This window comes from Ctenocephalides felis, unplaced genomic scaffold (assembly GCF_003426905.1).
Source record: "Ctenocephalides felis isolate EL2017-DRISC unplaced genomic scaffold, ASM342690v1 CF-g0.4_SCAFFOLD_01886, whole genome shotgun sequence".
NCBI classification, from domain to species: Eukaryota; Metazoa; Arthropoda; class Insecta; order Siphonaptera; family Pulicidae; genus Ctenocephalides; species Ctenocephalides felis.
The window spans coordinates 152,947,403-152,962,090 of NW_020538040.1; the positions used below are offsets into that span (position 1 = coordinate 152,947,403).

Sequence of the window (14,688 nt, forward strand, 5' to 3'; positions counted from 1 at the left end):
GATTAAATGTGGCATATCAAAAGTGAGGCCATCACTTTCCCAGTTACTTTAGGTACTAATATTAATATATACATATTTCTGTTTTCACACAACTTGTCTATTAATATCATTTTAGTCTGTTGATGTTTCGTTACATTAACAGGATTGTGTTTTCGTTTCAGTACTGTGCAATCACTATGTTTAAGACATGATTTATACTCAAAAGATATGACAGAATTGCTGGAGGCGCAGACAATTTGCCCTATTATTTACATAGAATAATGCAGTGTCGAATTTATTAATAAAATAAAATGTAGCTTAATGAAATAATTTTTAACGTAGTCAGAAAAATGCAAATTTTTTGACTTTAGTTGAGAATGTAGTATTTTCATTTATTGAACAGTAAATTGATTAAACGCATATATATATATATATATATAATTAATATATATACCTGCGTGAGTGGTTACAAATATATCTATTTTTAATAATGCCATTACCAGCATTTTACGTGTTGTATATACGTAGTTCAGGAAATCCGCGTTTTTACAAATTGTGGATGACAACAGTTTGATTTAAAATGGCATACAAAAGCAAACAATTACAGGATTGAAATAACAATCGAAAGTGTAAATTTACAACGATAACTTTTTTGGGACATTCAGTCTAATTATAGTCTAGGTACTAGCATTTTTTGTAAAAAACCACTGTATTTTCTTTTTCTAAAAAATATCTATAGTGTTCGCCATGATCATACAAATTACTTGGTATCATACAACTGACCAGTATTCACTTAATGATATTGATATTTAGATAATTTGTTATCCAAATATTGATTTGCTATCCCACTACTTATTTATTTTAACAAACCAATATGTTAGAACTTTGGCAAAATGCTAGTCGAAAGCTCTAAATCTAATCACAGGAAAATATTATTTATTTATTTATACGCCAATCGGCTTTATACAGTTTTATAAAGTAGTATGCTAATTTACATACATACATACATATATACATACACATTATAGAATGTTTTATAATAAAAGTGTTCATAATATTAATGATATATTTAGAGAACTTACTTTTAAAGTGTTTACTTCAACCGTTACCTTATATCTCCTAATATTATAGAAAAACTATATCTCAGATAGTAACAACTATCAATAGATTGCGTACTAATAATAAAATTTTAGTAATAAGAAGTGTTTAATACAGCTTATAGACCATGTAATAGTTTTGATTGTTGTAAAATAACATGAAAAATAAAGTAGTAAAATGTAATATTGTTTATGAAACCAAGTTTATATACTAGAACCACCAATGACTTAAATCGTTTCTGCTAAAGCTGAAGCTGAAGATAGATAAGATTTTTCCGAATTTTGTTTCCCGAATCACTGATCAGTAAACTTTACAATTTACAAGAAAATATGATGTAAGTTAGTAGATTACAGATTGCGTTAGCCACAATAAAATAATTCATCTACTACCACAGTTTCCTGGACAGAGTACAATCTGTCGCCCCATGCTTGTCCAACTTTAGCGAAGACTATTGTGCCATAATTCAGTCTATATCGTTATATGATTAAGACCAAATATCGCTAATAAAATTAACATTAGCACGGGTCCAGTGCCTTCCCGTCCGAAGGAGAAATACGGTCATGAGTTTTGATTACAAATTAGGACGATTAACAAGACTCGACCGTCTTTGAATCATGATCTACGAAATGTGGGTAGAAATATTATATAGTCATATGTAAAAACCCTAGCTATAAATGAACAAAATTCTAAGGCAGAAAAAAATTCCAGAAAAAATAAACTAATATTATATGAATACAAGAATATGATAAAATACACGATGTCCATAACAATAAAAAGACCATATAATAATATAAAATGTATATTTTAAACCAAATTAGAACTACGTGTATATTTAAGCTGTATTTGCTATTGTACATCCCACTTGAGAATTAGGCATGAATTTATAAAATTTCGCTTTTTTGATGTATATATTTGATTTTGATTTTGAAGGACATTGCCTTTTATCTTTTGATATCGAATTTGTAAGAATTAAGGAATTGCTGGTTGCACATTTGTTTCCCTCTACTTTCAAATATTATTTTGAAGAATTCTTAACTTTACTTGTTTTCAAGATATCGTTGGTGGACCTTTGTACCCGTAGACTTTTAAGCACCGCTCTACCCCATATGCTTGTTTACGTGATTTTATATTAGTAAAGTTCAAAGAACGTAAAAGCTCTAGAAATGCAAATTATCAAAAATTTTTATAATTGAAACTCCATTATTTTATTTAAACTATGATTATTATAATATTAGTTCAACATTCATAATTGAATATTTTGAAAACAAAATTACACTTATATTGACTTTCGGTGAATTGTTGACCTTGATCTTGAAAAAAATGAAAAAAGTTTAAAGACACATAAATAACATAAATTGTTAAAAATATAATAAAATTATAAGATTTTATATGCGCATGCGCAAATAAAATTTATCAAAAATGTTGACAATTATTGTGATGAGATAGAAACTACAATGTAGGGTACAATTCACTTATTAAGGCCTATACAAACTAAAAATTAGAAATATGTTTAGTATAACTGTATAAAAAATTTACAAATATAATAAGTTTTTACAAACTACTATACATCAACAAATGTCCACAGAAAAATGAGACCCACACTTCAGCATAATATACTCGTATCATACCATATAAAATTTGCACTATACTAGCATAATCATGATCACAATTGCGTATTGCTCCATCTCGAACTATTAATAAATACTTTAATAAGCAATTATTTCACAAAATTTTTGCTCAAAAGATTAAATTTAATATAAAATTAGTCAAAGTGCACTGGTAAGAACTACCATATAATCATATTTTCTGTCAATTTCTCTGTAAAAACCTCATCGTGCGCTAAACTAATAAGCAAGAACATATGTTGTGCGTAACGTGCAGAAAACGGTTAACAAAAACAACAGGACACATAATAATTATGAGTCAAAAAGCGAACCGCATGCACGGGGTCAAATTTAACTCTTTTAAATATAGTCGGGAGGCTTCCGGGTTCTAGAGTATGAGACTCTGACCATAGGAAACATGTGCGACTGTGTCGAATTGTGGTACGGTTAGAAGCAGATTCGATTCGTGGACTACGAAAAATGGTATAAAAAATTTTGCATATCGTTCTCTCTATTAAAAAAGATGAAGTTTACTAGAGCTGTTTAGGTAAAAAAATCCATTTGTTCACGAGTAAAGTATATTCGACTTTTTACGAATATAAGATAACAGAAATCTGTCGCGCTTATATACAATACAGAGAACAATTATATGAGCAATAGCACCACATAAAATATTTCATATTTTATATTTGTTAATTTTTTTAAATTGAGGATAAAGTAGTGCAGTGCTTAAATGTCCATTCCTAAAAAAATTAGGAATTTTTTACCAACAATATTAAAAAGTAAAGGGCAAAATATGTATAACCTTCCATCATGTTGATTCTTACAACTATGCTATCAGGAAATATACAGCATTGTTTAAAAATCCACAACAAAAGTATTTTCTTTCGTTGTTAGTTTTTTTGTTGTTGTGAGCACTGTTGCTTCGTTTACGAGAACTTAATATAAATTTTAAATATACGTTATCTGATTGTTTTATAAGATGTATTGTTAATTTTAAGTTAGATTCAACAATTTTTTTATTTAACCTTTATAAAAGCTTACATTTAGGTGAGGTAAAATTAACAAACTTAATCGTTACCCTGACAAAGGTGTAAATAATAAAGAATAGTAAATAAAAAAAAATAAGCTAAAAAAGCAATATTACAAGTGATAAATTGAATAAATAGTTATTACAACTTTGATAATGAATATTTTTGACGAAATACTAGATCAAGGTTATATACAGTGTTATTTTTGTAAAAATAGGCCCATGAAAATTATGATTTGTATTGGTTGAATATTGCAGCTAATATTTTTTTAAATTAAATAACCTTTTTAAATTATATTATAAAATATAATATAATTTAAAAATATATTATTTATATTATAAAAATAAGACATTAGATCTGTTTGGATCTGATCATGAAGGTAAAAAAGACCAGGTGACAAATTTTTAAAAAGCAGCAAAAAACACGTTTCTACAATAATATATAAAGAAGGTGGGAGTTTCACTGAATATAGTCAGATAGTTGTTTATTTGATATGTACTATTTATTTTGATATAATAGATTCCGTTTTCACAATATAATTGCTCAAAGTCAAATTGGATCTTAGTGCCCCGGCCCAATCCATTGTATAATAAAGTTCTTACCGGTAAAAAACATGTTTGTAACTCAAGATTATTGATGTACGTATTGATGTCTTATTTTTGTCTATATATAATTTTTAATTCAATGAAGACAAAACCATAATATAATACTAAAAATATTTAATAAATTCAAAAATGTTGAAATTATAAATAAAAAGAAGCAAAAAAAGACGGCAAATTTGAAACCCAACCCGTCCAACATGCCACACAACACGGATATGCGTATCGTCCGAGGCTTATAGAGTCAATTTTCAAAACACGATATGGTGAAATTAACCCTTTACCCAGAAAAACCATTCATTTAAACATCGAAAAAGGATTTTGTTTCCTATGTTTTTTCTTAAAAAAATCTGAAATATAAAACGGTTTGGTCGCGACCTACGGCATATATTTTGATTAATGATCATGAAATAAGTCGAAGCGTCCCGAGACTGAAAACGGAGGCGGCAGATGGCGAGGCGCTGAGAAGATGGTTACTCAAATAAGGTAATATTTTTTAGAATATTTAAAAAATTTAACTAGTGGTGCATGGCATCGTGCTCCGTGGAGACAAAATATCGAAGCAAAATCAAAATTTATGCTTATTATTAAAATCTCTATAAAATATCAGATAATTTGATGTGCATATGTCTAAGGATCATTTTTGTCCGCCAAATAGATTTTTTTTTAAATTATCATAAATTTATTTTTGCAAAATCCCCTAAAATCTAATTTTTTCAAAGTTTTGAAAAGATTTTTCAAAAATTTAAATTTTCGGTTCAGGGAGTTTCGGCAATTTGCTTTAAAACACGATGCCATGCACCACTAGTTGCATATTGTTTTGAGTAAAACTTTTCACTATTTCGTATCTATTACACAGACAGCACAGTGTGGTACAGGGGAGAGAAATCTGTTCGAACAGCAAAGAGAAGAGGCCTACTCTACGCTATGAGGTTTGAAAATTGTGATGAGCATTTAATGATACAAAACATAGCGAACCTCGTGCGGTATTATTATATGTGGTTCGAGAGAAATATTGAGATGGAAAAAATACGAGGCACCACACACACAAGCTGCAGCGTTTGAAACACAGGAATTGATCAGAAACTTTGCTACTCAGAGAAAAAAAATCGAAATCAAGTTGGATATTTTAAAAAAATTAAAAAAGTGAAAAATGCGGATTTGTGGTCAAAGAAACTAAAACCTATCAAGACTATCAAAACTATTTAGATATCAAAAAGTTAACAAGAAATCGTTGTGAAATCTTTTTTTTTCTTCTATTGAATTTTCTTTTCCTTTCATTTTCATATTTTAGCTTAGTTAAGTTTTATTTTCTATTTATTTAATCTTCACAAGAAAAAGACAAAAAATACATGTCATATCGTATTTACAGAATTTGTCACAACCGCACCAAACGTACACTTCCGAACACAAATCATCAATATGACTGAAGTAAATTATATAAGCAAAAACTATTTGCTGGTGAATAATTACTAACCGCAGAACAATAAATAAAGTGATCTATATGTGTACAAAAAGCAGTTATTATTAAAAAAATTTGAACATGAAAACATACTTTCGACCCTTTAAAAGCAAGGCGGTCTATAGATCATATTAATGTGAGGCACTGACTGAAAGCAATAATAATGAGAACTTGTTCGAACAATCATACCTCATCTTTTTCACTTGAAACGGTATCTCAAAATTGGTATAGTTTAGCAGTTATGAGGACTGTCACTACCGTATTCTGGAACAACCGTACCCATAATCCCCTACTAATCGGAAATATTACCGTGGATATAAACTTCAGCTTTAAATTGTATCAAAAAACTTCGTGTTGCAAAAAAATGTATTTTATTGACAACCAGATATAAGCAATGCGGTCTATAATAAAAATTAATTTCAAAAATCTAATCTAATATTAAGTTGTCGATATGCCACTGCCCTAAAAATATTCTTGTACGATCATCTTAAAAGAACTCGAGAAATAATATTCAGAGAAAAAATGGAGCACAATGAAGACTTATGTAAAATTTGCTGGGAAAAAATAAAACAAAGCGATTGCAGAAAGGCAAAAAGTACATAATATTCGTCACGACTCTTACGTTCGGTCGAAGGAGAGCTGTTATTTCTTCGGTGAAGTTGTTCACTGTAAGCAAAAAATATATATACCGAACATGTCTTCAACTAGTGATTTCACGGCACTGAGGGCGATCAAATTAGTAATTGCTTTATAAAGTTCCACAATCGTATTATTGCGTTGCTCGGTTATGTTTCTGGTGTACGGATTTCTATTTCGGAACGAATGAAAAAAAGAAATTGTACAACACACACACACACACACACACACACACATATATATATATATATATATATATATATATATATATATATACATGCATACATATATATTAGCGCAATATCTTATTTCAAGAAATAATGATAAGGTTGAATTTGGTTTTGAGCAATTTTATTGTGAAAACCAAACTAAATATATCACAAGAAATAACACATATCAAACAAACAACTATCTGAGCATGTTCAGTAAAACTCCCTGAAGTAAAATTCATCATTGTAAAAATATGTTTTGCTGTTTTTTAAAAAAAATATGACCCTGTCCATTTTACGCCATAGGCGGAGTACACCACCCAGATGTAAGCTTTCATAGAGGTTATATGAAAAAAACTCTTTAATCTTACTTAGAATTAACAATACATCTTATAAATAAATTAAATAACGTATACTTAAAATTATATTAAGATCTCGTAAACTAAGCAACAGCGCTCAATACAAAAAAAAAATAAAGAAAAGATAATACATTCGTTATGGATTTTCAAACATTGTCGTTTTTCTCAAGATAACAACGTCATAAGTAACTTTACTGGTTTTTGAAATTTCGGTGATGGACCTTTTTGTGCGCGGACCTTCAAGCCCTGCTCTACCTTATACTCAAAGAATGCCAATCACAACTAAAAAATATACTTGATATAAGAACAATATCTAATATTGAGACTACAATGAAATGTTATCGCAATTTTATTTGGAAGGAATAAAAGGAAATCACTTTTTCAATACAGAGAAAATAGTAGTAGATGTGTATAATAGTTGTGTGTGTATGACTGTTTGAGTGTATTTTATATTTTTATGTTATAGCATTTTTGAGCATACATAGTAACGTACGGTAGTCCATTTATTGATGGCACATAGAGATGTAAAAGTGAATAAAGAATTCTATTTAATTGGTACTTCTAAACTGTATGCTCCATAATAATAAAAGATCTGAATGTCGCTTATATGTTATATTTCTCTCGCATGATAAGAGATATGAAACATGAGTGAAGTATCTCCGTTACTGCAACAAGCACAGAAGAATAAGGACAAGAAGACCAATCAAAATAATCTGAAAACGTGCGATTCGCATTTTGCAGAGACGCAGCCATCGGCGATCGCGGCGAGCACATACACAAAAACGAGAACGACGACGGAAGAAAGAAAAGAAATAATGCAAAAACGTCCAAAAGAAAACACGCGAGCACAATTCAGAGCAATATACAGAGAAAACAAAATAAAACATCGAAAACACATTATTTTCCATTTCTTTCCGAGCGAACGAAGGAACATGCCAAGACCGGATAGTGCGGCTCCGCCTACGCGTAGCGCGCGCTTCGCTCCCAAGCTCCGCCTCGCGGATCCGGCCAGCGCGCCGCCAGCACCGCCGGCAAAGCTCTGACGCACGCCTCGCGGAGAGGGCAGCTCTACGCACGGCCATTGGCTCAGAGCAGCACGTGACACGCGCATCCGACGCGCCAAAACGAGAAAAACACTCGCTTTGCTCTGCCACAATGAGATAACCGTCGGGCGCCGTCGCCGCGCCGGCCCCAGTGTCCGTCCAGAACACGACCGTGACGGCCGACCCGCCACCCGCCGACTCGCTTCGTCAGCGCCCGCGCTCGCTGCCGCGAATTTTACGAGTGTCAAGTGTCAAATCGTTTTTACCGATTTTGTAAAAACATAGTTAATTGATATTAAAAGTGTGCAGTGCTGCACGGATATTTGTTTATCGTGATGCAAGTTGACGTGTGTGCCGCCGAGCCGATAAAGCGCGAGGAGTACGCACTCCTGCGTAAGCCGGCACCTGGTCCGGCGGCGATGGGCGAACCGCCGCAGTCGGCGGACGCCGATGCCGCCGCCGCTTTATGGACACACCATGGATGTGTCAGCGAAACTGGATTCATCAACAGTCAACCTTCTATGGCGGAGTTCATGACCGCCTTGCCGCAGCTTTCAGGAGATTCGGTTGTGGTACCTCGAGACGGAGGCGGTGGTCCGCTGAGTCCCGCGGTTTACCCACCGGGCGGCGGACCGCATTCACCGGGCGTCAATGTGCCCGAATATCCGTGGATGAAGGAAAAGAAAACCGCAAGGAAGAATTCGCAGCAAGGTAAGATCTCACTACCGAAATGTTTCTTCGCGTTGGTGGAAAGTTGACTCGTGGTGCTTGTGAATCACATGGTGTCGTGTTTTCGCTTCGATTAGCAAACCACTGAAATGCCTCTATACTGACCCCATGGTGAATAACGAACCTGTTTATAAGTTCAATTTTGTTTCGGTTTCACTGTGGAATCAGAGGCGAATGTAGCCCGCAGTGAAGTCATTATGGACATATGTGTGGGTGATTCTTTGGACTTTGCTAATTGTAGATCAGCAAAAGTGATACTGGCCTCTGACGTGTTATAGAGTTGCAAGAAAAAACTAACTTGTTCTTGTGATTTTAAATCAATATTGAAATCAAATCAGGCTTCAGCACTTTATAAAATCTTCGTGTTCAACATGTATTACCACAATATTATTCATTATTTTCCCATGTGTCATATTTCAAGCCAATATATTACCAAATAAAAATTTCTCTAACAAATGACCCGAAAGTCGTAAGGTTAACTTATGGACTAATTTTTCACCCGGCACACATTACGTAATATGTCACCCCATAAAATTCATGGCGCCCACGCCACTTCAAAGACCCGAACACGCCATGAAATATGCTCGGCAATGTTTATGGCCTGTTATCCAGTTTTATGACGATTTTATTGGCTACTGTAAATATAGTTGATACAGTCAATTAAAATTTCAATTGCTATTGAAATTGATATATAAACTGAATGGGATATTAAGATTTCTACAACAAATGTTCTGAATTTATTATAAATTGTATTAACGATAATTTATAAAAAAAATAAAAAAATTAACATTAAGTTTAACAAATAAACTTTTTTAAATTGAATTTATATTTTAAAGAATACAGTTAAAAAAAGCATTGATCAAATAAAAATTCCAATACATTCTATGAACGCTAAACGAAAATCTCCTTCGTAATGGTAAAAAGCCAAAAGAATTCCTTGGGTTTAATTTATGTGAAAACTTTTGAGTTTCGTTGTAACTTTTTATATTTAATTTTATGACTAAGCACTTTAAATGAATACTTTGAATAATAGAAACTTTTCGCGAAAAGATACTTTTCTGGCTTTTAATATTTTTTAAAAATCATTAAAACAATTTCAAGTGAACGACACACATGTAAATTATTGATAAATGTATTTTATTGTTTCTAATTTACCCAGAAGATAATGTATACCTAGATATTAGTAACCAGGTTAAATTGCAAAATGTAACCTTCTTGTCATATGTAATATCCAAATGTAATATCCAAATGATTTCTTTCCAATTGCATAATAATACAAACAATTTAATTACTATGAATCTATTTTTTTCAGTCAAATTTAATAGTATTTTAATAATTTAATAAATTATTTAAAAAAAAATAATTTTTAAGATCAATTAAATAATTCTACAAAGTTTAGTATAATTTATCAATAACAAAATTCAGAACAGTTACAAATTAAGGTTAGTAAATAATTGAAAAATATTATACTAAAATTGTAAACTAAATTAATGAGTCTTATTCTATTAGTATGTAGTATTTAAAAAAAAATATCTAAAAAATTTAATAGTACTTTTATAAAACAATATTATATTATATATTAAATAAATTTTGGAGGTCAAATGAAAAATACTTCAAAACTTAGAACCATTTATCAAAACACAAAATTTCAAGTTACAAATTAAAGTTAATTAGTTAACGATAAATGATTGTGCTGAATATTAATTAGCATTAAAATTGGCAACTAAATTAATCAGTAAATTAGTCAGAATATTACTTGCTATATTTTTTATTTCAAATTTGAATTGGATGAAGCTAGGGGCAGTATAAAAATATGGAATAAAAAACTAAAAAAATGCTAATATAAAATCTAAAAAAATATTTTTATATTTATTAAAAAAGTATTATTTGTCAGAGTATAAAATTAAAACTTTTACAAATTAAGGTTAATTAGTTAATAACTAAGAAAAGTGCTAAATATTAATGAATTATTTTTTCAGGATTAATCAATATGTTCATCATAATATTATTTGCAATAATTTATATTTCAAATTGCGATCGGATAAAATAGCTAAATCATTAATATAAAAGTTTAAAAACGCATTGTTGAGTGTGACATGAATGTTAAACGAAATTAAACAACTTATTTGTATATCTAAAACGCAATGAAATTGTTTAGCCAATTGTATATATGGCATTTTTCAAAAATCTTATTAGTATTTTTGAAAAATGTCATATATACAATTGGCTAAAAAACAATTTCAAATATTAAATTTAATCTCATCAGAATATTTTGTGCAATATTTTGTATTTTAACTTTCTATTGAGTGAAACAGCGGACGATACAAAAATATAAGAAAACCTAAGAAATAAGAATAAAAATACGATACTCGTATATTGTCAAAAACTTCGTTCGGCTATAAATGTTCAACAAATTTGAATACCATATTCAGAAATCAAAAGTAAAATAAAACCTTATTAGCAGGATAGGGCGAGGCACATAGATCCAATTTATCTTTGAACAATTATATTGTGAAAACCAAACCAATAATATCACAACAGATCACACGTATCCAACAAACAACTATTAGACCCCGAGCTAATTTATTATTGTAGAAATATGATTTTTTGCTGTTTTTTTAAAACTTGTCACCTGATTCTTTTTATCCCATTGGCGGGGTAGAATTGGGCGACCAGGGGACAAACAGGGCCGACGTCTTTTTTTCAATATTAAAGGAAATTTATGAAGAAATAGCTACACTATTCAACCAATGCAAAATATAAAGTTTATGGGCACTTTTTTACATTGTACATAACATTGATCTGGTATTTCGTCAGAAATATTCATCAGTAGAGTTATAATAATCATTATTTTATTTTGTATAAAATTGCTTTGTTTAACCTAATTTACTTTTTTATTTACTATTTTTTCATGTTTAAACCTTTGCCAGGGTAGAGGTTTAGTTGGACCCTTTTTATCCCACTCACGTGTGAGCTTTCATAGAAGTTATATAAAAAAAAAACTGCTGAATCTAACTTAAAACTAACAGAACATCTTATGAAATAATTAAATAACACATAGTTGAAAATTATATTAAAATCTCGTGAACTAAACAACAGTGCTCACAACCAAAAAAGCTAACAACGAATTGGTTTTTGTTATGGATTTTTAAACATTGCCGTTTATTTCTCGGTAGCGACTTAGTAAGAATCAAGGTGATAGCTGGTTATACAACTATTTACCTCTACTTCCAAAAATTGTTAAAAATTTTTAACTTAACTTGTTCCTGAGATGTCGTTGGTGGAGTTTTTTACTCGCGGACCTTTAAGCCCCGCTCTATCTTACTCAAAATTGGCTAGAAAAACAATCTCAGATATCAAAATTAAAATAGGGATGTTTCAAAATCAAGACCGTTTGTTCTGGGTTACGTGTGAGGACGCGACGCGGACGATCAATCGTCTACGCATCGGGAATCAATCAAGCCGCTGACAGATTAACTGCCGAAATTGGCATCACAACGCGATACATTATGATACATCGTCTACAAATGTGTAAACTTAACGTTTCCTACTATACACTAAAAGTCAGTGCACGGACCATGGGAAAGCACATCGGTTTAAGAAGACATAACATATAATTGACAATTCGTTGGAACCAGCTTGTTGATTTTCAGAGACAACGTGATATTCACACGAAATAAATACCCGAAGCTAAAGTGATATTTTTATTAAGTGATAAAAATTATATAACATTGTTTGACTCGTTTCTTATTAATTCAAAAAATAATTTGTATAAAATTGCACTATTAAGTAATAAAATGTGGAATATATAGTAAATATTTTTCATGTAGTTTACATATTATATAAATCAAACATCTTGAAATATAGTTTTTATAAAAACTCTGTATGTAACACAAGCATATTTTTTTTATAATAATCAGATTTTAAAACGTGCATTTTCATATAGGCGCATTGAAATATGATATATAGGCTAAATCTGCCACAAAACAGACCAATGTTATGGTAACGCTATGGTACGGTGCTTTTTTCATATAAAATGATAGTAAAAACTGTCAAAATGCTATGTATTTGCTGTGACCTAACCTAACCTAACTTAGAAAACGCGCAAACATCAAAAAATAATCTTATCATACATACATATTTGTGGTGTGTCATTTTAACATGCGAGAAGTTAGATTTTATGTGTAAAACGTTTGACTAAACAGCAACCACGTAGCTTTTTGGCAGTTGTAGTACCATTTTAAATGAAAAAGCAGCGTAACATAGCATTGCAATAAAATTGGTCTATTTTACGGCAGAATTGGCTCAATACTTTCAAAATGACATTAACTAATCAAGTGTATTAATTATATATAAGTGCTGAACATTTCACCTAAATTTGTCGTGGTCATCAAAAATGCTATTGCATTTTTTTTATAAATCGATAATGAAAGATCCTAATGTTTAAAAATCACAATTAGAAAACTTATCTAAAATTACGACCAATGAATTTGTCTCAGTTTTTAGAAAATTATTAGTTTCATTTTATCGTGTACCGATTTGCCATCTATAACATTTGTTTCACAAAATTTATTGAGTTTCATTGTAACAAAATTAATATTAATTGATGATTTAAATATGATTGGAACTTAAAAAATTACAAACTTACCGAATCCATACTATGATCCGAAAACTGCAGCAATAATTGACCTGCAAAAATAAAAAAATGAAATTTTACATATTCAAAATGATAATACTGTAAGCATTTCTATTGATCAATGTATCAGTAAAATGATAATATAAATACAATAAAATAATAACCAACATGAATAAATAATAATCAATATAAATATAAAATATTGACAAAATTTTGTCATAATGACAATGACCTCATTATATGTTTATTTTCATACTACCTGATTGACGTAACTATTTTTGTCTTTGATGTATGTAAGTATTTGTATACTTTTAGTATCGCGTGTTCAAAACGTTTAATTTAATATTGGATCTTTTACATAAAAATTGGAATTTTGATTCTTCTCAACTTCACTTCTTGATAAAATTGTGATTATGGATAAAATTTTCTTTCTTAATACCTACAACTATGTGATCGCAAATCACAAATGATAATATTTTAAATACTAATAATATGTTAGCAACAAAAACTATCTTGAAATATAGTCGGCAAAGGATATAATATAAAAGATAGTTCTTGTAAAGAAAATTTTATAAGACTTCAAAGTCCAAGAAGTACAGCATTGATTTTTAAAAATTAGAATAATGCTTAATATTTCTTGTTGAATATATTAAACTTCCTTTGCAATAATAATTAAATTATTTATAATAAATATAGTAGGTATACAATTTATCAAATTATTATCTGTCCCAACGTATTTCCTACCGACCTGTCGCTGCACATGCATCTGCTCATGAATAATATCCTCGAAGTTGAGAGCCGGAAAAATGGTGGAAAAATACTTTAGTGCACTCACAATAGATTTGCATAAGCTAAACTCAATATCTACAGACAAAGTTGTTAAATTTGTCAAAACAGTCAGTCAGAAATACGAGTGCTATTGACGTTCGTTCTTGTGCAGTGACGGATAGTTGAATACAAAGAAGCATGAGGCGGTTGATCGTGAAGACGACGGCTGGTGCAACATTTCCAACGTAGGAAAATAAAAAAAAATTAATCATTTCAATGAGAAATTTAATATTAAACTTCAACTTAATTTTAGTAAAAAAAAAACTAACTAAGCAACAAAAATTGTTAGTTTTCTACCGAAATCACTTCGGGGTCACCAATTATAGAGATTGAAATATTTTTCTCAAAAAGTTATTTTATGTACTTTCATGAAAGATGAATTTTCACAAATGTTTAGATAAATATTTTTGCATTCAAAAATCAATGATAATTATTTGATTTAGTAACTCATTTCTAGGCCTCCTTTAATAAAGCC

At 30.3% G+C, this 14,688-nt stretch overlaps 1 long non-coding RNA gene across 1 annotated transcript in view; it reads right to left on the reverse strand.

Annotated features, from left to right (window-relative positions):
- LOC113378538 overlaps positions 1–13,440 on the reverse strand; it is a 62,266-nt gene extending 48,826 nt beyond the window's left edge. Inside the window, exon 1 of the long non-coding RNA XR_003367195.1 lies at positions 13,398–13,440. This is a non-coding gene — a long non-coding RNA (uncharacterized LOC113378538). The remainder of the gene's footprint in view (positions 1–13,397) is intronic.
- Between the last annotated feature and the right edge of the window lie 1,248 nt (positions 13,441–14,688).